The sequence below is a fragment of the Pseudophryne corroboree genome, chromosome 1 (genome assembly GCF_028390025.1).
Source record: "Pseudophryne corroboree isolate aPseCor3 chromosome 1, aPseCor3.hap2, whole genome shotgun sequence".
Classification (NCBI taxonomy): domain Eukaryota; kingdom Metazoa; phylum Chordata; class Amphibia; order Anura; family Myobatrachidae; genus Pseudophryne; species Pseudophryne corroboree.
In genome coordinates, this window is record NC_086444.1 from 1,027,216,052 (window position 1) to 1,027,242,059 (window position 26,008).

Consider the following 26,008-nt stretch of genomic DNA (forward strand, 5'->3'; position numbering starts at 1 on the left):
TCACCACCAGATTACTCCTGGATCATGGGTGGATTCTGAACCTGCCAAAATCTCACCTAGAACCAAAGCAGAAGCTTTATTTCTTGGGAATGATACTGGACACAGAGTCTCAGAGAGTGTTCCTTCCCTTGGAAAAGGCAATGGTAATCCAGTCGATGGTTTGGGCAGTCTTGAAGCCGACCTGAATCTCAGTATATCTATGCATCTGCTTTCTGGAGAAAATGGTGGCTTCTTATGAAGTAATTCAGTACGGAAGGTTTCATGCAAGGCCCTTCCAGCTGAATCTGTTCGACAAATGGTCCAGATTGCATCTTCACATGCATCAAAGGATTCATTTGTCACCAAAACCCAGGATCTCCCTCCTGTGGTGGCTACAGACTTCTCACCTAGTGAAGGGTCGAAGGTTCGGTATTCAGAATTGGATTCTTTTAACCACAGACACAAGCCTCAGAGGTTGGGATGCAGTCACCCAGCTGGTGCAGTTTCAGGAAAGATGGTCAAGTCAGGAAGTCATCCTTCCAATAAACATCCTGGAGCTCAGGGCTATCTACAACACCCTTCTGCAGGCCTCATCTCTTCTTCAGAATCAGGCCATTCAAGTTCAGTTGGACAATGTGACAGTGGTGACGTACATAAACCGACAGGGCAGAACAAAAAGCAGAGCCACAATGTCAGAGGTGTCAAGAATTCTCCTCAGGGCGGAAAAACACGCTGTGGTGTTGTCGCCAATCTTCATTCCAGGAGTAGACAACTGGGAAGCAGATTTCCTCAGCAGACACAACCTGCACCCAGGGGAATAGGGCCTCCACCCAGAGGTGTTCCAGTAGCTGACATGTCAGTGGGGTTATCCACAAATCGACATGATGGCCTCTCGACTCAACAAGAAGCTCAAGCAGTATTGTTCCAGGTTGAGGGACCCACAGGCTGTAGCGGTCGATGCCCTGACAACTGCGTGGGTCTACCAGCTGGTGTACTTGTTTCCTCCAATTCCTCTTATCCCAAGAGTTCTCAAAAGAATAAAAAGTGAAAGAGTTAAAGCAATCCTGAGTGCTCTGGACTGGCCGTGAAGGGCCTGGTATGCGGATCTTCTCAAGATGCTAATCGAAGATCCATGGCCTCTGCCTCTTCGAGAGGATCTTCTGCAACAGGGCCCATTCGTTTATCAAGACTTATCATGGCTACGTTTGACGGCATGGAAGTTGAACAGCTGATTCTAGCCAGGAGATGGATTCCTGACAAGGTAATCCCGACTATGATCCAAGCCAGGAAGGGGGTAACGTCAAAACATTACCATTGTAGCTGGAAGAAATATGTCTCTTGTTGTGAGAGCAGACAATATTCTATGGTGGAATTTCATCTGGGATGTTTCCTGCTTTTTCTGCAGTCGGGAGTTGATGTGGGCCTACGACTAGGCTCCATAAAAGTTCAGATTTCGGCCTTGTCTATTTTCTTTTAGAAACAATTGGCTTCTCTCCCTAAGATCCAGACGTTCTTGAAGGGTGTTCTTTATTTCCAACCTCCCTTTGTGCCTCCCACAGCACCTTGGGATCTCAATTGGTTCTACAATTTCTCCAATCGGACTGGTTTGAACCATTACAGGAGGTAGACGTAAAGTATCTTATGTGGAAGACCGTCACGCTGTTGGCCTTGACTTCGGCAAGGCGCATATCGGAGCTGGGGGTGTTGTCTCACAAGAACCCCTACTTGATTTTCCATGAGGACAGAGCTGAACTCAGGACTCGTCAGCAAATCCTTCCTAAGGTGGTGTCGATGTTTCACATCAACCAGCCAATTGTGGCTCTGGTTGTTACTGACACCTTTGCTACTTCAAAGTCCTTGGACGTTGTAAGAGCTTTGAAGGTATATGTAAAGCGAACTGCTCGTCACAGGAAATCGGACTCGCTGTTCGTTCTATATGATGCCAACAAGACTGGGTGTCCTGCTTCAAAGCAGTCAATTGAACGCTGGGTCAGGCTCATTATCCAGCATGCTTATACCCTGGCAGGTTTGCTGGTTCCAAAATCTGTACAGGCCCACTCTACTAGGTTGGTGGGTTCCTCTTGGGCAGCTACCCGGGGTGTCTCAGCATTACAGCTCCGCCAAGCAGCTACTTGGTCGGGTTCGAACACGTTTGGCAAGTTTTACAATTTCGATATCTTGGCCTCTGAGGACCTTCAGTTTGGTCAATCAGTTCTGTAGGAACCTCAGCGCTCTCCCACCCGGTTTTGGAGCTTTGGTACTTTCCCATGGTACTAAATGGATTCCCAGTATCCCCTAGGACGTAAGAGAAAACAGGATTTTAATTAACTACCAGTAAATCCTTTTCTCATAGTCTGTAGGGGATACTGGGTGCCCGTCCAGTGCTATGTTCTTCCTACACGGTTGCTTTTTTAACTGTTGTTTGGTTCAGCTGTTGCTGTCTCTGTTTTTAAGTTTGGTTAGTATGGCTTTCCTCTTGTTCTGGTTGTGCTGGTTCGATACCTTACCACTTTCCTTATCTATTTCCTTCTCTCAAAGTATGTCCGTCTCCTCTGGCACAGTTTCCTAGACTGAGTCTGGTAGGAGGGGCATAGAGGGAGGAGCCAGCACACGTTATCAAACTTCTATAGTGCCCATGGCTCCAAGTGAACTATATACCATGGTGCTAAATGGATTTGCAGTATCCCCTATGGACTACGAGAAAAGGATTTACAGGTAGGTAATTAAAATCCTATTTACACATTACACACGCACTTATAAACCTCACACCACACCGTATCTCTCCTTATTCACATTACACCAAACCGTATCGCTCCTTATACACATTACACCAAACCATATCACTCTATATTCACATTACACATTATAATTGATGTATTTATGTATTACAGGAAGAGCCGGACCTGTGGAAGTTTTTATATATAAATAATCCAAATACCGGCACTCATAAATTCACTAACACCGTAAGTGGGTGCCCTTCAAGTGGCATTGCTGGTCAGCAGAACGTCCGTTACACAGAAATCTATGGTGACACTCCAAGATAAAGCACAGTACTGCAACTTTTCAGCACCCTTGATAAAAGCGCTTCAGGGCGCTTTAATGTTGCAAAACAGCAGGTGGTACTGTGCTTTTTTTTGGAGTGCTGCTGTGGATGTATGTATGTATGTATGTATATATATATATATAGATAGATATATATAGATACAGATACAGGTAACGGCGGCACTCTCGGATTTCTTCAATGCAATAACTGAGATCACTCGGTTCTGCTTCAGCTTAACGTTTCGGTTTTATTCAACCGTCATCAGAAGATACAAAGTGTGATATAAAACAATCTTACCTTTATGCTCTAAACACTCCCCACGTGCACAGTCCCCGGCAACGCCGCCGGACTTACTTCCGGGTACGTCATCACTTAGAGACAAACAGAGTCAATGTGATGACGTTTCCCGACCAGTGAAATAAACCATCACCATAGAAACAGTAATACAAAACGGACTCATTTACAAATCTAGAAACACAGTTATGAATACATAATATACGTTTTATGTACTTATAAATACCTCAATGCGAAAAATTTCCGCTAAATGCTTGTCTAGAAATACCAAAGTTACCATTATTAATTGCAAATTAATTTTCTATTCTATACCTAATACAACCTATGCTTTACAAGAAACAGGTAAGTGACAATGTCTCATTGAGGCCATTGGGAGCCACCATGTTAAGCCGGTGTATCCAACGAGCCTCCTTTTGCAACAAAGTCTTCTGTCTGTCTCCCCCCCCGCTTAGTTAAGGGGACTTGTTCCAACATTTTGTACCGTAAGGTAGCAAGACAGTGTTGATGTGCTTTGAAATGTTTTGCTACCGGCTGGTCCACTTGTTTACCCTCAAGTATTTGCTTTATGGCACTTCTGTGCTGGCTCATGCGTTCCTTAAAGAGGCAGGACGTTTTGCCTATATAGTAGAGCCCACAAGGGCATTTGATGCAATATATTACAAATTTACTTGTACAGGTGAGAACTTGTGTAATTTTGATCTTGATTCCAGTGTGCGGATGTGTTATGTAATCACCGGTTTCAAGATACTGACAAGTAACACCCCCAGTGCATTTATAATTACCTGGTTTTCTTGTTAGAAATGTGGCTGTCTCAGTAGCAACATATCGTGAGATGTCATTGTGTACAACCCCTCCTGTAACACAGCATTAATTTACTGGAACTAATACTAGAGAGATCAGGATCCCTCTGTATTATGGGCCATATTCTTTTAGCTGTTTTGCTGAGAATTTGACTAGATGTAGTGTAGTCAGTCACACAGACAACGGTATTCTTGTCATGTGTCTTCTTAAGACCCGTTACTCTAACGGGAATTTTGGGTTGAGATATGGCCTTTTTTCTAGCTGATCGTAACAGTTCACTGTTGTAGCCCCTCTCCAAAAATCTGGAGGTCATTAGATCCATTTGTTTATTCTCTTCATCCGCACTGCTACAAATCCGATGTACCCGAAGGTACTGTGAGTACGGAAGCCCATTCTTCAAAGGTTTTGGATGATGGCAAGAGGCCAACAATAAACTGTTAACATCAGTCGGCTTTTGGTAAATGGAGGTGATGAACATGCCATTTTTTCTAACAATTTTTACATCCAAGAAATTGATAGTCTCTGCCTGTATGTCAAAAGTGAATTTGATGGAGTCATCCATCAAGTTTACTTGATGCATCATGTCTAAGAACGCCTCACGTGACCCTGTCCATAGCATGAACACATCGTCGATGTAGCGAGTGTACATGGCTATATTGGACTTATACTGGGGATTAGAGAAAAATAGTGCCTGTTCCACACAGAACATGAAGGCATTGGCATATGCCGGTGCGGCACAAGACCCCATTGCACAGCCTTTTATTTGTTGGAAAAATTCATTATTGAATAAAAAATAATTCCTATCTAGTGTAAGTTGTATCAGGCTCATAAAAAACTGAATCACAGGACCAGTAAATTTGGAATTACCATCAATGAGGTTACTCACTGCTTCCAGACCACGGCTATGCGGGATGCTGGTATACAGGCTGACAACGTCAGCCGTGCATAGCCAGCAAGTGTCTGGAATATTATCCACCTCACGTAGTTTTTGTAAAAATGTAGAGGTGTCCTTTAAGTAGGTTGCCTCATTCTGTATCACAGGCTGCAGAAAATAATCAACATATTTAGATACATTGGAGTACAAAGAACCCCTAGCTGATATTATCGGCCGTCCTGGAGAATGGACCGGTTCTTTGTGAAGCTTGGGGATCGTGTAAAAGACTGGCACACAGGGTGCCGTGACCATGAGTGCTGAATGCGTGCTGCTGGAGATAATCCCCTCTTTTACAGCTTTCTCAAGTAACAAATTAAGTTCACTAACATATTTACTCGTAGGATCAGATTCCAATCTAGTATAAACAGAGGTGTCATTTAGCTGTCTATACGCTTCCATTTTGTAGTCGGCAAGATCCTGTACCACTATGCCACCCCTCTTATCAGCGGGGCGCCCAGTGATATCAGGATATCCCGAAAGGTGGCGTAAAGCCTCGCGCTCAGCCGATGTAATGTTGGAGGCATAGGTTTTACTACTTACATCACAAGTATCAATACAATCAGACATGGTTTTAGTAAATACCTTTATGGCTGCATTGGTAGAATATGGATCAAAGGTTGATTTTGGCCTTACAGGGCAATCCTCCATCTTTGATACATCAGGCTTAGAATTAAAAAATTCTCTAAGACGTAATTGCCTATTAAATCTACATAAGTCTACCTTACTGTCAAATGTCCTATGCGGATTGGTGGGTACAAAGTTCAGTCCCTTAGATAATATGCTGACTTCAGCATCTGTTAGTGTCCGTGAAGACAAATTGTGCACTATTTCTTGGACTTTGTTCCTTTTCCTCCCTTCCCTTTCGCACTGCCTGCCTCGTCTGGTTCTTGCTCGACCGGCCCTTCCCGTTGTGCCCTGGTTTTCACCCCTAAAGAGGCATGCTGTGCCCGGGGACGTCGTTGTGAAGAAACAGCGTCAGATTCGCTATTGGAGGTGCCGCTGGAGGTTTCCCCTTCCAGCGGGAAGCGGCGAGTTCTTCTATGCGGCCTCTGTCGATAAGGGTGGGTTATAACAGATGGATTATTAGCCCACATGTAGACTTTGTTTTCCACATAGTCTTTTGTGACCGTAGCAAGTTTCTTGGTTTTAAATTTAATTAGGTCTGATTTGTACTTGTCCACCTGTTGCGTTAATTTGGACATCCAGTCACCATTACTGTCAGCACACAAGGGGGGTCATTCCGAGTTGTTCGCTCGCAAGCTGCTTTTAGCAGCTTTGCACACGCTAAGCCGCCGCCTACTGGGAGTGAATCTTAGCATATTAAAATTGCGAACGAAAGATTAGCAGAATTGCGAATAGACACTTCTTAGCAGTTTCTGAGTAGCTCCAGACTTACTCGGCATCTGCGATCAGTTCAGTGCTTGTCGTTCCTGGTTTGACGTCACAAACACACCCAGCGTTCGCCCAGACACTCCTCCGTTTCTCCAGCCACTCCCGCATTTTCCCCAGAAACGGTAGCGTTTTTTCACACACTCCCATAAAACGGCCTGTTTCCGCCCAGAAACACCCACTTCCTGTCAATCACACTCCGATCACCAGAACGAAGAAAAAACCTCGTAATGCCGTGAGTAAAATTCCTAACTGCATAGCAAATTTACTTGGCGCAGTCGCACTGCGGACATTGCGCATGCGCATTAGCGACTATTCGCTCCGTTGCGACAAAAAAATAACGAGCGAACAACTCGGAATGACCCCCATGATTGGTAAAGTAGTAAGTTCTAATTCCCTTATCTTGATACGGGTCTGTTCCAACTCTCTTGTGGCTTCTTCCACCACAAGCAGGATGAGATCAAACGAAGCCTTGTTGAGCACTGCGGCCCACTTGCGGCAGAACTCCGGATTATATCTCCCTAGTGTGGGAGTATTGCGTATCCGGAATCCCCTAGGTAGCATCCTGTCGCGGTAATAGTCTGAGAGACAGACCACATGTAGATAGTAATCAGTTTCTCGATTTTTTAATTTCAATAGTTGTGCAAACAACTGTTCCGCAGAGTCATCTGCTGTGGTTGATTTAAATTTGTCTTTGATGAGGATGCGTTCAGCATCAATGTCCGACAATGAGAGAAATTCCCCCTGTGGCAAACGCGTTTGCCGGAATCCAGGTATATCCTCATGTAAAGTGTCCATGATGTCTTACTGACAAACAAATCAAATGATGTAGTTGTCAAAGTAATGCTTGTGGCAAATAACCAATGGTGGTGCCTTAATGAAGCCTCGTTATGGCGGACGAGCTCAATAATATGTGTAGAAAGTATTCTGCACTCACAGTAATGACAAATATCACCTCACCGGGTGCCCTCCAAGCTTGGTAGCAATGCAGATACAGGTAACGGCGGCACTCTCGGATTTCTTCAATGCAATAACTGAGATCACTCGGTTCTGCTTTAGCTTAACGTTATTCAACCGTCATCAGAAGATACAAAGTGTGATATAAAACAATCTTACCTTTATGCTCTAAACACTCCCCACGTGCACAGTCCCCGGCAACGCCGCCGGACTTACTTCCGGGTACGTCATCACTTAGAGACAAACAGAGTCAATGTGATGACGTTTCCCGACCAGTGAAATAAACCATCACCATAGAAACAGTAATACAAAACGGACTCATTTACAAATCTAGAAACAGTTATGAATATATAATATACGTTTTATGTACTTATAAATACCTCAATGCGAAAAATTTACGCTAAATGCTTGTCTAGAAATACCAAAGTTACCATTATTAATTGCAAATTAATTGTCTATTCTATACCTAATACAACCTATGCTTTACAAGAAACAGGTAAGTGACAATGTCTCATTGAGGCCATTGGGAGCCACCGTGTTAAGCCGGTGTATCCAACGAGCCTCCTTTTGCAACAAAGTCTTCTGTCTGTCTCCCCCCCGCTTAGTTAAGGGGACTTGTTCCAACATTTTGTACCGTAAGGTAGCAAGACTGTGTTGATGTGCTTTGAAATGTTTTGCTACCGGCTGGTCCACTTGTTTACCCTCAAGTATTTGCTTTATGGCACTTCTGTGCTGGCTCATGCGTTCCTTAAAGAGGCAGGACGTTTTGCCTATATAGTAGAGCCCACAAGGGCATTTAGTGCAATATATTACAAATTTACTTGTACAGGTGAGAACTTGTGTAATTTTGATCTTGATTCCAGTGTGCGGATGTGTTATGTAATCACCGGTTTCAAGATACTGACAAGTAACGCACCCAGTGCATTTATAATTAATTACCCAGTGCAATATATATATACACACATAAATACACACACGTGTGTATTTGTGGCTGTAGAGGTTGTGAGGACCAGATCACTAGTGTGTTGATCCTGGTTGTCTATGTTGTCCCATGGTTGTGAACTCTAATAAACATAAGTAATCTCCATCTGATTATGGCCTCAATAACTGTACAGCCCGAGTATTGTCTGAACCTGACATATTGATTGGCCTGATAATCAATATATGATGTTCTCAAAATATTGTGTATAAATTGGAAGCTTATCTTGATAAAGATCCCGAACTGAGGATCGAAACGTCGATTAAATAAGCCTAATCTTGACTGCAATAAAGCTACTGTGAGAAAAAAATGAACTTGCGAAAAATCATTTGATTGGATGAGTGCACCTCCACATTGTTGGACTTCTGTTTGAATATCGTGGGTCTACCGTCTTATGGAGATTTCCACTAGGAGCACCCCACCGTTGTTTTAAAATTCTGATGCGAGTGCAGGATTATACTTGTTATATATACACACATATATATATATATATATATATATATATACATACATACATAAGCATATGTAACAAGCGACCTTCCACCAGATAAGACGCTGACACAGTTGTGTTAAAGAAATGCAGACCGTTTACTTCCACAGCTTAGTAAACCGAAGTTTCATAGCAAGTTTCAACGGGTACCTTGATTAGGCACCAGTTCACAAACATCATGTACACAATCTCAGGCTCACTGTCTCTAGCCCACTAGCCCACCCTCTATCGTCTGTCCACTTGTTGGCATCAGGAGCCATGAGCCCTTGCCCTAACAAGCTTTATAAAAGCGTGGCACAGGTGTGCCTGATTGCTGAGATGGCTTGCTCCAATACTTGGACCAGACCTACCTGGATGGGATCTCATGTATGAAATTGCAGGGTATTTCTGTGTATCAACAGCAATACAATACTATAATTTCCAACTGTCAGATAATCTTTGACACAACATTAAAGAGACAATCTGCTGTGTCCCAACACCTTCCTGGGATTCCTCTTAGTCCAGTCCTAAACCCATATTGCCTTAGCCTGGGGCACCCGAACTGTTGTGTCCTGTCCAGCAAACACCCGGGGTGGCATCCGGATTGGACAGCCACATATCCTCCCCCTAAGCTTCGAGCCTACGGGTGAAGCTGAGTCCTTATTTGGCACACATACCTGCTCGCCAATCTCAACAGGCATACCTCTTTTCGGGTGGGTCTCTCTCCGAGTCCTCCTTCCCCCCTGTCAAAGTCGAAAAATATCGTAGTTCACAATGCCTTGTACTAAACCCAATTGCACATGCCCGCTGCTCGTGCATTCAGTCTGCCGTGTGTGCACATGTCCGCAAATTGCGTAAACTCGCTCCGGCGATTACGCGCGTGATATGCGTATTTACGGTAGAGTTTGTGAGCTTGTGGCGGGTGACTCGTTTATAGCATAGTTAACTCATATAGTGTGTTTATGGATAGTATTCCCCTTAACAATGTCAGAAAGTATGTTTAGTGTAAACGGTTCTTGGACAGAGAAATTCCTCTTTGCATGATATGAAGGGTCAGACAAAGGTAGAACGGTGATGTCTAGTATCCAGCTGTAGAGTATTTTAAATGTAACATTTCGGTGTTGGTTAGGAAGAGATTGTTCGCTCCTGCGTATAGTTATGTTTAAAAGTAGTTTCTAGACATTTACTGTATTTGCTGTTCATTACCCATGCAGCGGGAATCCTGAGGATACCTCCCACCTGAGCAGTTGGAAATAGACACAGCCCACCTGTTCGAACCCACCTATGACCTTTTGTTATAATGCAGAGACACATTCCTGTGTCCAATGAACAATGAGATTGTAGGGACCATTGTATTGTTACTGTATGCTGTGTATATAAAGGCCACCATTGCTGGACCAGCACTCACTCTCTCTACAAAGGTTTTCAACACTGAAGGCTGAGGGCTGGTCCAGGACGCGCTTGCGAATCATTCCCACGTGTGTAAGTTTCTCTGTAGCCATTTTGTTATTCTTTATGTACGCCATTCGTTCTCATTTTGTTATCCTTTAAGTGTTTTGCCATTTTATTCTCTTTGTGTTTATTCTGTTTGCGATCGTTCGCTATTGTTCACATTTATTTCTTGTTATTCTGTTTAGGTATTAATGTTAGGTCTGTAGTGTATAAGCTGTAACTGATTTTCCCCTTTTTATACTAAAGTATCTTCTACGAAGGTGTTGGAACCTTACCAGGTCTTGTGTGTTTCACCAGTTATTGTATAGGGTTTCTGAGCGTCTCAATCGCTCAAACAGCTTTCACATCATCAAGGTCAATAAGCATTACATCATTGTGGTTTTACATGGCCAAGGTTTACAGTATAAGCATACCCTTACTGCTCATTTAAAAGGTTTAAAGGTTATCAACTGTGTGTGCGCTCGCTGTGTGTATTCCGTACACCCAGCGCAGCGTGTGTACGTTACGTGCGTACCACGTGCGAAGTCTTTGTACGCAAATAGCGTACAAAGTGCGTAGCATGTGCACGTGGTTTAGCGGCCATAACGGCTTCACGTTGTTAATATATAGCTTATGTTCAAAGGTAAATATTTGACTCTATCAATTGGGGACATCGTCCGGGCCTCATCATATCCGCAGTCAAGCGGAACCAGGCAGACTTTTATCCATCAGCAAAGGGCGGGAAGGTAGTATCCCCTGTATCCGTGTTTATGGTTGGGGATACGGTAGTGCTGATTAGATAAGCGTCTGCTCCGCTTGGTTTGTAGGGATGCTGGTGGGATCCGGAACCGAAAGGTAAGAACGTTAAGCTATTGTTTTGTTTTAAAACTGTTTTAATTTCTGTTTGGTGCAAATTGCATACGCAACACACACACACACCTGTATTTTCATTTGTGTACTTTCACATATCTAACTTTCCTGTTTGCCATTTGCATTGATAACGTGCTGAGAAAATTTGTTGCTATTTTAGTTAAAAGTAAAGAGTAATACTTAAGGGAGTAATTGTAAAAACACGCACGCAGCATAGAAGACACTGTGTGGTGTTTGGTAAGCGTTTATAGTGAAAGATCGCTTTCATTTATAGAAGCGTGTTATTTGTGTTACTGCGGACGTATCCGGCCTGTGTAAACGTGTCTCTCACCGAGTGCGAGTCAAGCGTACGCGACGCAAAGGCCTACACACGTGGCGTAAATTATGCACGTGCGTACAGATACGCCCACTAAATACAAATCACACGATAGCATTGTTTAGTAGTAGATACGGAAGCCACAAGATAATAGCACAAATTTGTTCAGTTTCCAAAATTTAGTTTAAAGGAAAAAGATCCTTCTCTCGTTGCATTACCTCTGGGATTAGCCTGTGTTACCTGAATGAAAGAAATTTTCTGTACAGAAAAATCAAAGTATATTTGAAGTGAAAGAAGCGTGTGTATGCAAGTGAATTTTTCTTTGGGTGAACCTTGAGAAAAATCGAGATCTCGTAGAAGGATACCCGTGAAGTGAACACGTGGTGGCGTGGGAGAAGGCCATCTCACGTTAAAAGTCCATAAGGTAAGAGGAGCAATTAGTGTTACAGCAGACCAGGAGGTCCGCGAAAGTCAGAAATACATATATGAAGTTCTGAAGACCCTGACTTAAGAAAGGTCAGAGGTAGAGAGCGCAACCCAGAGGGAGGTTGGCGCAAAACCCATATAGGCCCGTTTCGAGAATACGCTCCGGCTGAAGGATTCGCAGCCTAAACAACCAATTCCGCTGGTCGTTCTGCAGATAAGTAATAGTTACTTATACGCATTGCGACTGTACCGCACGTAATTGTGTGCATTAGTTTGTTACCTTGATACCCATTCTTGCGGGATCATAAACGCTATTTGTACATTCTAACGTGATTTGTGTAGGTTTTTTTATTTTAAGGGAGGTTCGCTGATCACTCAGGAATTCTCCAGCAACTGATACTTACTGGGGAGGGTAGCATACTCCCACACGCCCCAGTAAATAGAGGTTCAGGTTGCAGGGGCCCTGGGTTGAGTACGCCAGCGCTAAGGCAGTGTGTGGGCGTATTGGTCGACGTGGGCGAGAGTGAAGTGAAGGCACTCGTTGAACTTTCACCGTCGCCTTACCTCTGGGAACTTGTTTTTTTTGTAGGAATTCGCAAAGAAGGCAATACCTGCAAATAATGGGGGCCAGTTGTTCAAGTAAGGGGCGATCAACCAAGGTTCAGGTTGATTCAGTACCGCGACCAGTTGGGTCGGTCAGGTATATAATGTGTGAGAAATATGGATCACACGCCGAGGTTTTATGCAATAAGTGGGAACGTATGACTGTGAACGATGGGGAGAAGTTTACCAGGGTAGGCAGTTTTAATCCTGAGGTTTTGCAAAATTTAAGGAGAAGGATATGTCTAATAAAGTCCGGCAAGCAACGGATTAGACATTATGATTATTTACAGTTATGGCAACAGGAAGGCGAGATACAAAGAGGATTAGCTCAAGCAGCTGGTTCCAATCCTATCAGGAAACTGATAGCTACCGCACCACCACCACCATACATAACAGGAGAGAAAATGGCTGCAGAGAATGGCACACTGGTATATGATAAAAATGCACTTAATAAATGTATTAGTGATAAGAGTAAAGTAGATAAGTGTATTGATGTTAATACTAACCCGTGCAAGTTGTATCCCGTCTTAAACTTCCCCCAGGATTGCGAGCAGGAAGATGAGCCTACCACAATATCGGCACTCTCTCTAGCAGCCACCATAGCAGAGACTACAGTGGGCACGGCCCAACCAGTAAGAGGAGTAACAAAGGCCCCTAGTGGAGGGACAGGTGAGGTCATGTTGGCAGGTAAGTACGGCACTGTACAATACGCAGAAACAATTACACCACATATTGTAGAATCAACCCAGAGTGATGTCATTGAACTTAATCCTGTTAGGGTAATTGCGGTCCCAAATGGGAAAACTGACACTTCGGGAGTCACTCCCGTCAGGAACATTGCAATGCATTGTCCCTTTTCCCGGACAGAATTAAGAGCAATTATGTCTGAATTCCCTGATCCTAGGAAAGATCTAGTTGCAAGCCAAAGGTTCGTTAGAGAACTAGGTAACTCCGCAGAACACAATAACAAAGATTGGTGGACAGTGCTGAGGGCATGTTTGCCCCCCAATATCGACTCTGCGAGATTTATCACTGATTGTAGGTTAGATGAAGAGATGCCTCTCACAGATGCATACAATCAGGAAAATGTTAAGCAGATCAACATGCAATTAGGAGTATATTTCCCAGCTGTTGCCAAGTGGAACAAAATCTTCTCCATAAGACAAAAAGAGGGTGAAATAGCTTCTGATTATTTCCATCAGGCACTGCAGGAAATGGCTAAGTATACTGGAATAGAAGACATTAAGACAAATGTGCATCATAGGGAAGTAGCAGTTTCTGTGTTAAGGGATGGTTTAAAGGAAGTGTTAAGGACAAGGGTACAGACCACTCAACCATGTTGGCGAGGTCTGTCGGTGGCTGCTTTGAGAGAGACCGCTATTGAACATGATCGGAACATCATGAGACACAGGGAGTCACAGGGCGATAAGCTGATGGCAGTAAGTATACAAGCCCTTACAACAAAGCCACCTCAGCCAAAGCCCCAGACCCCTGTGGGTAAGTCAACTGTGATAAAATGTTATAACTGTAGCAGAGAAGGACATATTGCATGGAATTGTATGTTTAATGACCCATATAAGGTATACCAACCCCCTAGACAACGACATGACACACGTAATTGGGATCAGGGACCGCAGAGACGGAGTTATGAGCCACATGCAGGGGAAACAAAAAGGTACCCACCAAAAAGAGACTGGCAAGTCTCTGATAATTCCCAGTTACCCCCCTCACATGTAGTAGCTGCCAGCGCGCTGCTGGGAGGTCACCACACACAATAGGGGTGGGGCCACACCTGTAGTCTGCAGCCAGTGAAATTAATTGCGAGCCTTGGAAATGAACCCGAGGTCACAATTGATGTAGCTGGTAGATCTCTACCTTTCCTTGTAGATACGGGGGCGGCCAAGTCAGTGATAAATTCAACAGTGGGTATGAAGACCACTGGTAGAACAATTCCAGCCATGGGAGTAACAGGAGTAGTACAACACTACCCTTTAAGCAAACCAGCAGAGATTACGATAGGGCCTTTGCAGACCAAGCATTCCTTTTTGCTAGCTGCATCGGCTCCGACTAATCTACTCGGGAGAGATTTACTGTGCAAGATGGGGTGTGTCATATATTGTACTCCTGAAGGTGTGTTCTTAGATAAACCAGAGAATCACGCTCAGGAAGTACAGGATATGCTAGATTCCCCACAAAGGCTAATGACGCATACTGCTGTTACAGATAGGTGTCCGTCCAAGGTAGAGAAAATGATTTCCCAGATACCGGAGTCACTTTGGACCAAGGATGGACAAGACACTGGATTAAAGGCAAATGTAGCTCCTGTAGTAGTCCAAGTAAAAGATGGTAGGATAGCTCAAAAAATCCCACAGTATCCTCTGAAGCCAGAGGTGGAGTTAGGAGTTTACCCAGTAATAGAGCGCTTGCTACAACAGGGCATTCTGGTTAGGACGTCCAGCACTGCCAATAGTCCCATCTTCCCTGTTAAAAAGAGCGGGGGGAGGGGTTACAGGCTAGTGCAGGATCTAAGGGGGATCAACAAAATAGTGGAGAGCCAATTCCCCGTAGTGCCAAATCCAGCTGTCATCCTTATGCAAATCCCTCCCACTGCGAAATTTTTCACTGTAATTGACCTCTGCTCCGCCTTCTTCTCGGTACCTCTGCACCCTGACAGCCAATATTTATTTGCATTCACATACAGAAGAGTACAGTACACCTGGACTCGCTTACCACAAGGTTTCATTGACAGCCCAAGTATTTTCTCGCAGGCTTTGCATGATTGTTTACAATCCTTTCAACCTGAGAGCGGATCAATATTAATACAGTATGTAGACGACTTACTGCTGTGTTCTGATTCACTCGAATCGTCCTTGAGAGACACGAAACAGCTTCTGTTTCATCTTTCTGATACGGGACACAAGGTTTCAAAGGATAAGTTGCAATTATGCCAGACCAAGGTAAAATATTTGGGGCATTGTTTGACACAAAGACTGAGACACCTCACCACTGATAGAGTACAGGCAATTCGCAACATGACTCTGCCACAGACTCAGCAACAGATTCACACGTTCCTAGGAATGTGTGGGTACTGTCGTAACTGGATCCCAGGATTTTCCATACTGGCCTTACCTTTGCAAGAGATGGTCTCATCAAACAAACCAGATCGGATTTCGCACACAGATGAGTCCGAACTGGCATTTGAGAGACTAAAACAGTGCCTAACGCAGGCACCAGCATTAGGTATGCCAGATTATGGGAAACCCTTTGAACTGTACGGTACGGAAAGTGCTGGATGTGCGGCAGGTGTCTTAACCCAGAAGCATGGTGATGCCAGCAGGCTAATAGCCTACTATAGCGCTCAGCTAGACACGGTAGCGCGATCCCTCCCCACATGCTTGCGAAGTGTTGCAGCGATAGCATTGCTAGTGAGTAAAAGCGAAGATGTAGTGCTAGGACACAACCTGACCATACACACACCTCATGCAGTGTCAGCCTTACTGAATTCTGCCCAAACCAGACACGTCTCATCCGCACGGTTTACAAGGTGGGAATTAGCACTAATGGCCCCTGTAAACATCACCATAAGGAGATGGAGCGCACTAAATCCTGCAACGTATCTCCCAGGTGTGCCTGGACAGGCACAAAGGGTGGGGGATGAGAGTAATGGTGAAGGAGGATTTAGTACAGACACTGACACGCATGATTGTATGGAATATTTGACCCAAAATTTCACTGCAAGGCCTGACATCAGTGACAACCCACTGGACGGTGTAGATTTTACTTTCTACACTGACGGTAGTTGCCACAGACAGACGGACTCGGGAGACTTGTGTACTGGATACGCAGTCGTAGATGACAAAGGCACCATAGAAGCGGAACCCCTGGGCCCACCTCACTCAGCACAAGTTGCTGAGCTGGTTGCCCTAACCAGAGCGTGTGAATTGGCTAAAGGAAAGTCAGCCAATATCTACACAGATTCTAGGTATGCCTTTGGAGTAGTGCATGATTTCGGGGCCCTATGGCGCCTCAGAAATTTCATGACGGCAGCTGGCACGCCTGTGGCACATGCAACCCACATCAAAAGACTTTTAGCAGCGATACAGGAACCTGACAGAGTGGCTGTTATCAAGTGTAAAGCCCACACGTACAGTCAAGACCCAGTGTCACTTGGTAACAGCCGAGCAGACGAAGCTGCTAAATCAGCAGCCAATACCCCCAGACAGACAGACATCACACAACTGATGGTATTCAATACCGTCAACACACAGAAATTGAGTGAAATGCAAAATTTGTGTTTGCCACAGGAAAAGGCAGTCTGGAGGTCAAAAGGATATGGCCAGGAGTCCTCAGGACTCTGGACAGACGGACAGGGTAAGCCAGTGGCACCCAGAGCATACCTTCCGAGTTTAGCAGAGGCGGCACATGGGCTGACTCATCTAGGTAAAGAAGGTATGTGCAAGTTGGTAAGAGCCTACTGGTGCGCACCAGGATTTTCTTCTCATGCGAGCAAGAGGGCAATGACATGCCTTACCTGTTTGAGGAAGAACATTGGAAAGGCAATACCAACAGAACCATCCCATATTCCGCCAACGGACGGCCCTTTTCAGGTAATACAGATTGATTTCATACAATTGCCACCTTGTAGAAATTTTAAGTATGTATTGGTTTGTATTGATGTATTTTCAAATTGGGTAGAAGCATTCCCCGCTGCCACAAATACCGCTGTGTTTACTGCAAAGAAAATTGTGCAGGAATTTGTGTGCAGGTATGGTATCCCTAGGATAATTGAAAGTGATAGGGGTACCCATTTTACAGGTGAAGTCTTTCAGGTAATGTGCAAATTAATGGGAATTAATAGTAAGCTGCATACTCCGTACCGCCCACAGGCGAGTGCGAAAGTGGAAAGAGTAAACAGCACTATTAAGAACAAGTTGAGCAAAGTAATGGCTGAAACTGGATTGTTGTGGCCAGAAGCTTTGCCACTTGTATTGTACAGCATCAGAACCACTCCCAGGTCCCCTCTTAATCTGTCCCCCTTTGAAATTCTTTTTGGTCGACAACCCCATGTTATGATTGACCCCCAGGATGATTTGAAATGTAACAATGAAGTAACCGTAAAGTATCTGGTTAAGATGAGCAAGCAGTTGAGGAATCAGAATAGCAATCTAAAGCTGGTGATTCCTGATCTGCCAGACAGTAATTGTCATGACATTGAACCTGGGGATTATGTAATGATTCGGAATTTTCTACGCTCAGGTTGCCTGATTGACCGTTGGGAAGGTCCGTACCAAGTCTTATTGACCAGCACGACAGCATTGAAGGTTGCCGAAAGAGAGACTTGGGTCCACTCGTCCCACTGTAAGAAGGTCGCTGACCCAGAGAAAGCCCGTGACATAGAACAGAGTGTGGAGGAAACCATATCATTGGAGTGTCTGTTCCGGGAAGGCTGAGAGGCAGGACTGTTGTCACGGCACCTGAGCACAGAGAATTACAAGATCGGAGGCGGTTGTCGCGCCAAGTTTTCTTTCCCTCATAGTTGTTTTCTTTCTCCCATTACAACTTTCTCTTTCTCCTCCTGTAAGATGGACTCGCCCCAAGAGACTGCAGTTCGTGTTTTCCTGTTGACCCTGTTGTTGACCAGAGCAGTCTGTTTCGGTGAGAGTACTAGTGAGGTCGAGAAAGGATCTGGAATGGGTTCTGATGATCAGGATGGATTCGTAGAATTCCAAGAGCAACACAATCACCGAGTAAAGGCGAGTATCAGAAAACTATCTGGTAGCCATGACATTAATAGACATTGTGAAGGATTGTTAGCTGCAGAGAATTGTATATGTAGAAATTGTGATAACATAGTTGAGGACGGGTGCATTCAGAGATGTCAGTCCAGCATTAATATCAATATGGACCGTCATCCATTGAGTGACTATCACTCATTAGTGGGTAAGGTTTTAAACCAAACGGAATGCTGGGTGTGCTCACAAGTACCTCAAGGTCATAGAAAGTCAGGACTAGTGCCATACCCTTTAACGATAGATGAGGTACTTGAATTAAGGGGTGGGAGACCGGTGGACAAGAAATTTAATATTTCTTTCCCTCCTAGTTTGAAGCTCCACCAATACCATGTAGATAGGTCCCTAATATGTTTTAACATTTCCAATCCCCGAAAGCCGGGAAATTGGGAAGTGACATGGAACAACCAAACCATGACATTCTCACACAGAGCCGATAGAATGCCCATCGACTAAGAGCTTATACGCCAAATAGCCAACAGTGGAAGATATTTCCAATATAGGTACACTCTAGGGAATAGGCCCATGCGAGTTGGAGAAGTATCACCAGGATACTGTGCGCATATCATACAACCTGATACGTGTACTAGTCAGATGAGAGAGTTAGGGATAGGAGTTTTCACCTGGAAGGTTTGTAATATGGTGATGTCATATTCTGTCCCATATGTCCTCCCCGATGATACATATTTCATATGTGGGAGGAAGGGGTATAAGTGGCTTGCCCCAAACTCAGAGGGATTGTGTTACATTGGAAGAGTGTTACCGGAAGTAATGACCATTACCCATGAAAAGATGAAAGATGTTCACCGCAATGCTCAAGCTCCTTACACTCACACCCATTACGAACACATTGTAAAAAGACACCTTATAGATAGGACAGAGGATGCAGCCTCTGATTTGATTCACGAATCCACCGGGATTCAATTCCTACTCGCGTTAGATATCACCCGTACCGCCAGAGGAGTTATAAATTATAGGTATATTACCGCGCTAGCGAACCTGATAGACAATATCACCGAGATGTATGATGACACCTTTAGATATACTGGGAGAGAATTGCAAGCTTACAAAACGGAACTGATCCAGCACAGGATGGTTCTAAATTACCTCACAGCAGTGTCAGGAGGGTATTGTGTCACCCTAGCAACTCAGTATGGAGTGAAGTGTTGTACGTATATCACAAACAGCACTGAGGACCCAACAGAGGTCATAGATCAAAAGATGGACGATATCTTGCAATTAAAGTGGGAGTTTCGAAGGAGGCACAATCTTACACTCGCTGCTGTGGGTAATGAATTGACCGGCTGGGTATCATGGTTGAACCCACGAAATTGGTTTTCAGGTTTAGGAGAATGGGCTCAAGGCGTTATCATGGATGTAGGAAAATTCCTCTTGTGTATCCTGGGAGTTATCATACTGATTGGTCTGGTATTCAGATGTGTTCGGATTTTAATAAATTGCAAGCGTAGAACCAAATTGATGAGTTTGAGGAGCAAGGGCATTGTAACAACAACTAGTTTCATTTATGACCCGTCAATCGAGACAATGTTGTGATGAAATATGATTCCACGGTCCGTTTCTTTCACCCGTTTCTCCTTTGATTTTCTCCGAGGTACCAAGAAATCCATCTGGAAGAAGAATTTGATGACCCTTTATACAGACCACTGATGAACTGTGTCACCGACACCTGATGAACCCTTAGAGACTGTAATTTTATGGACACTTGCAGAAGCTTTGGTTGCCAATTACCGCAAAGGTACAGTAAAGATACGACAACCAGACAAGACGTCAGACAAGACAACAACAAGACTCCAATCGGCGACCACATACATAACCATATGAATGCATTTATAACGCATGTTTCTTATCTTCATCTCTACTATCTTCAGGTAGTGACACACATAGTCGACAGGTAATATAGGCACATATATTAGCACTCACATATTATCCCCTTTTCATGTATCATCAACTAATGTGCACCCCATTTGTTGTAACCAAAAGCCGAAAAGAGCTCGGTAGAGTTTGACAGCCCATCCACAGACCCTTGATACGGGATAAGAAGGATTCAATGTATACTTCGCAATACCTCGAAGCTTGATTTAGAACACGTACGGCACGATGATACATGACCCCTCAGACATGGATTTCATACACACATGCTTTTACTATCTCACTAGGTCATATCTTTCCCACCTTCTCCTCTCCTCCCTCTACCCAATCATAATAAGGTATTCCATGATAACATATATATTTTTCTGTTTGAATTGTTTAGAAAGTGGCAGTTATTGGTGACTGCCAAAGGGTGGACTGTCAAAGTCGAAAAATATCGTAGTTCACAATGCCTTGTACTAACCCCAATTGCACATGCCCGCTGCTCGTGCATTCAGTCTGCCGTGTGTGCACATGTCCGCAAATTGCGTAAACTCGCTCCGGCGATTACGCGCGTGATATGCGTATTTACGGTAGAGTTTGTGAGCTTGTGGCGGGTGACTCGTTGATAGCATAGTTAACTCATATAGTGTGTTTATGGATAGTATTCCCCTTAACAATGTCAGAAAGTATGTTTAGTGTAAACGGTTCTTGGACAGAGAAATTCCTCTTTGCATGATATGAAGGGTCAGACAAAGGTAGAACGGTGATGTCTAGTATCCAGCTGTAGAGTATTTTAAATGTAACATTTCGGTGTTGGTTAGGAAGAGATTGTTCGCTCCTGCGTATAGTTATGTTTAAAAGTAGTTTCTAGACATTTACTGTATTTGCTGTTCATTACCCATGCGGCGGGAATCCTGAGGATACCTCCCACCTGAGCAGTTTGAAATAGACACAGCCCACCTGTTCAAACCCACCTATGACCTTTTGTTATAATGCAGAGACACATTCCTGTGTCCAATGAACAATGAGATTGTAGGGACCATTGTATTGTTACTGTATGCTGTGTATATAAAGGCCACCACTGCTGGACCAGCACTCACTCTCTCTACAAAGGTTTTCAACACTGAAGGCTGAGGGCTGGTCCAGGACGCGCTTGCGAATCATTCCCACGTGTGTAAGTTTCTCTGTAGCCATTTTGTTATTCTTTATGTACGCCATTCGTTCTCATTTTGTTATCCTTTAAGTGTTTTGCCATTTTATTCTCTTTGTGTTTATTCTGTTTGCGATCGTTCGCTATTGTTCACATTTATTTCTTGTTATTCTGTTTAGGTATTAATGTTAGGTCTGTAGTGTATAAGCTGTAACTGTTTTTCCCCTTTTTATACTAAAGTATCTTCTACGAAGGTGTTGGAACCTTACCAGGTCTTGTGTGTTTCACCAGTTATTGTATAGGGTTTCTGAGCGTCTCAATCGCTCAAACAGCTTTCACATTATCAAGGTCAATAAGCATTACATCATTGTGGTTTTACATGGCCAAAGTTTACAGTATAAGCATACCCTTACTGCTCATTTAAAAGGTTTAAAGGTTATCAACTGTGTGTGCGCTCGCTGTGTGTGTATTCCGTACACCCAGCGCAGCATGTGTACGTTACGTGCGTACCACGTGCGAAGTCTTTGTACGCAAATAGCGTACAAAGTGCGTAGCACGTGCACGTGGTTTAGCGGCCATAACGGCTTCACGTTGTTAATACATAGCTTATGTTCAAAGGTAAATATTTGACTCTATCACCCCTCTAGCTTCACCCCCACAGAGCTCTGATTCTTTTGAGGAGAGGAACTTCCTTGAAAGGGCATCCGCGTTGTCCTGTGATCCTCCTGCTCTGTGCTGGACCTTGGAGCGGTACAGCTGGAGGGTAAGGAACCACCGTGTTACCCGGGCGTTGGTCTCCTTATTCAGGCATATCCATTGGAGCGTGATCGGTGATTAAGGTAAACTCCAGTCCCAGGAGATAGTACCTCAGAGTCTCTACTGCCCATTTGATAGCCAGGCATTCCTGCTCTACCGTGGCATATCGCTGTTATCTAGGCAGTAGGTTCTTACTAAGGTAGAGGACTGGTTTCTCTTCCCAACCTACCTCCTGAGACAACACTGCATCGAGGCCTGTTCCTGAAGCATCCGTCTGCAGGATGAACCTTTTACCAATGTCTGGGGCTATCAACACTGGTGCTTTAAACTGGGCACTTTTTAAATCCTTCCAGACCTCATGTACCTGGAATGTCCACACAAGCTTGTCCAGACTTTGCTTTTTCAAGCAGTCAGTGAATGGGGCTGCTCTGGTGACAAAGTTTGTGAAAAACTTGCGGTAATTTCCCACTAGGCCTAAAAAGGTTGGGTTTTCCTCTCAGGCCTTGGCTAGGCAGCAACCGCCGTCACCTTATTGACCTGAGGTTTGATTTGGCCCCGGCCCACCACGTACCCCAAGTACTTGGCCTCTGACATACCTATCGCACACTTCTCTGGGTTGGCCTTGAAGCTGTGGAAGCGCAGAGTCTTTAATACGGCTTCCACTTTGGCAAGATGAGACTCCCAGTCATTGCTGTAGATAACAATGTCATCTAGGTATGCGGCTGCGTACTTCCGGTGGGGCTGGTGGAGCTTATTTATAGCCTGCTGGAACATGGCCGGGGCCCCGTGAAGACCAAATGGCAAGACTCGATACTGAAACAGGTCATCTGGTGTGGAAAAAGCCATTTTCACCTTGGCAGCCTCGTGAGTGGAATCTGCCAATAGCCTTTAGTAAGGTCAAGAGTGGTCAAGTATTGGCTTTGGGCCAGTTGCTCAATCATCTCATCAACGGGTGGCATGGGATAGGCATAAAATTTAGATACTAGGCTCAACCTGCGGAAGTTGTTGCAGAACCGCAGTGCTCCGGACGGCTTGGGAACCAGCACTATGGGGTTATTCCACCTGCTGGTGGACTCTTCAATAACCCCCAGGCGTAACATGTCCTCCCTTTCCTTGCGTACTGTGTCCCTCTTTGCCTCGGGTAGTAACGATATCGTGCTCAATCTTTGTCCTCCCTGGAATCGCCAAAAAGACATCTAAATTTCTCCTGACCATGTCTTGAGCTTGACGCGTCTTGACCTCGTCGAGCAATCTGTCATTTGGGACCGCGCATGCCGAGATCTTGCCCACTCTTGCAGTTGCTGTCTCTGAGCTTCCCTTCCAAGGCTTCAGCAGATTTATATGATAGATCTGTGTAAGCTTTCGCTTTCCCGGTTGGCTCACACAATAAGTCACTGGTCCCACAGCCTCGAGCACTGTATATGGCCCTTGCCAATGGGCATAAAGATTGCCCTTCACTGTGGGTACCAGGACCAAGACCTTGTCTCCAGGGTTAAAACTCAGTTTTTCAGCTGGGACATCATAATGACGTTTCTTCCTAGACTAGGCCTGAGTCATATGGTCCCTGACCAATGGAGCTATCTGCTGGAACCACCCATAGAGCTGGTGAATAAACGGTACTACATTTGGTTCCAGGGACATCTGTTGTTCCCATCCCTCCTTTAGGAGGTCCAGGATTACCCAGGGCTGTCTGCCGTACAACAGCTCAAAGGGGCTGAAGCCCGTAGAGGACTGGGAACCTCTCGGATGGCGAACATCAGAAAATGTAGGAGCTGGTCCCAGTCCCTTTTGTCCTGGGCGACTGCCCTCCTGAGAATCTGCTTGAGTGTGCGGTTAAAACGCTCCACCAAGCCATCAGTCTGGGGATGATACACTGAGGTGCAAATCTTCTTAACCCCCAGCAGCCGATATAATTGCTCATCAGCCGGGACATGAAGGGGGTCCCCTGGTCAGTGAGGACCTCCTTGGGTATGCCCAGGTGGGAGAATATCAGCAAGGCTGATGGACCCGTGGTCCTATAAGCTGCTCAACTTTCTTGCCCCGTTCCTCGACAACTCGATATAATAAATCCTTCTCTACTATGAAATAACGGCTGCCCCCCTGGGTAAGGGCGAATTTCCCATTATAAGTACAGATGTTCTGGAAAGAATTCGCGAGTTTCGGGCCTTCCTGCTGGTCTCGTCCGAAATCCTGAAGCGCCATGACAGTTCTTAATGTCCTTTCGTCACTCCGGATCGGTCGGCTCTTCTGGCGTAGACGTACCGACTCCACACACACACTCGGTTTTCGAGGACTTACTTGACCTTCGAGCCATGAAGCTGGGAGAGGAAGGCAGTTCCTCGATTTGAAATGCCAACAGTTCCGATAAGCCAGGGAAATCTCGCTCCAGGATCAAAGGATAGGGAGAGAGTGGGGTACTTGCGAGTGGCACCATGGACGCAGAGCACCTTAACCGCAAGTAAGACCTGGTCAGCATCTTCAGGGACCGACCCGCGGAGATAATTGACAATTCACTCCCGGTACCGACAAGTGCCTGGATTGGCCGTGCTACGATATGGAGGGTCACCTGGAATCGGGAGAGCACAGACGAACCCTTGCTTCTGACACAGCTGTAGGCTGGTAGTCCTGAATTCCATGCTCCACACTTCATAGGCTCAGGTTGTTGGTACAGTCCTTTCGGATGTGGCCCTGTACCCCGCACTCATGGCAGATGACCGGATTGGTCCGGGCCCCGACTTCCAGAGTTTGACGGGTCCAGGGTCTTGGGACTGGTCGAGTCTCTCGGTCTAAGGGCTTAGCCATTTGTCCTCCATATTTTGAGGGTCAGCCTGGAGAAGCCACCTCTGCCTAAGACCCACACACAGTGGTCTATGGCTATGGTCTCCATCACTTGGGCAGTCGTATTCTTTTCCGGCTGAAGCCAAGACCTCACTATTTTTAGCAGTTCAGCCAGCTGGATTCAAGAATTCTCTGTTGAGGTGCAACGCCAGTCCTGGAACCGCTGGGCTTTGCAGGCCTTGGATGCGACCCAGTATGGCAGCTTTAAGCTGCGAATAGGTTGATGCCTGGCCCGCCGGGAATTCATTGTACATTTTCTGGGGATCCCCCATCAAATATGGGGCCAGCTCATTTGCCCAGCTATCCTCTGGCCATCTCAGGCATGCGTCCGCATGCTCAAAGGTCCCCAGGTAGGCTTTCACATCATCTGAGGGACACATCTTTTGCAATGGCCTAGGCTCCTGGTGATGCTGTCGCAGGAGACCCACTTCATCACAAAACATGTGCAGGGTTTCCTGCTGAGCCTGTACTTGTGTTTGGAGAAGCTGCATCTGGGATTGTTGCCCCGCAGCCACATTAGTTAGGGCCCTTAACAACTCCTCCATGGTTGATGGGACGGATGCACGATATATGAATCTTGCATCCCTTAACATACACCACCAAACCAGTTCAACAACAACAACAACATCAACAACAAAACACCAAGGGGGGGGACGACACTTTTTTTTAATCTAATTGACACACACACCCTGGCTGGTTACTAACCTGACCAGAGGAAGTTTGCAGAGTCTGTGGAGACTGTCACGGCTCCGGCGGCTCCTGCAGCCGCTGGGTTCCCACTGCGCTTGGTGCATCCAGCAGAGGGTCCCTGTTCAGGCGCCAATTTGTAACAAGCAACCTTCCACCAGATAAGACGCTGACACAGTTGTGTTAAAGAAATGCAGACCGTTTACTTCCACAGCATAGTAAACCGACGTTTCACAGCAAGTTTCAATGGGTACCTTAATTAGGCACCAGTTCACAAACAGCATGTACACAATCTCAGGCTCCCTGTCTCTAACCCACTGGCCCGCCCTCTATTGCCTGGCCACTTGTTGGCGTCAGGAGCCCTGAACCCTTGCCCTAACAAGCTTTATAAAAGTGTGGCACAGGTGTGCCTGATTGCTGAGATG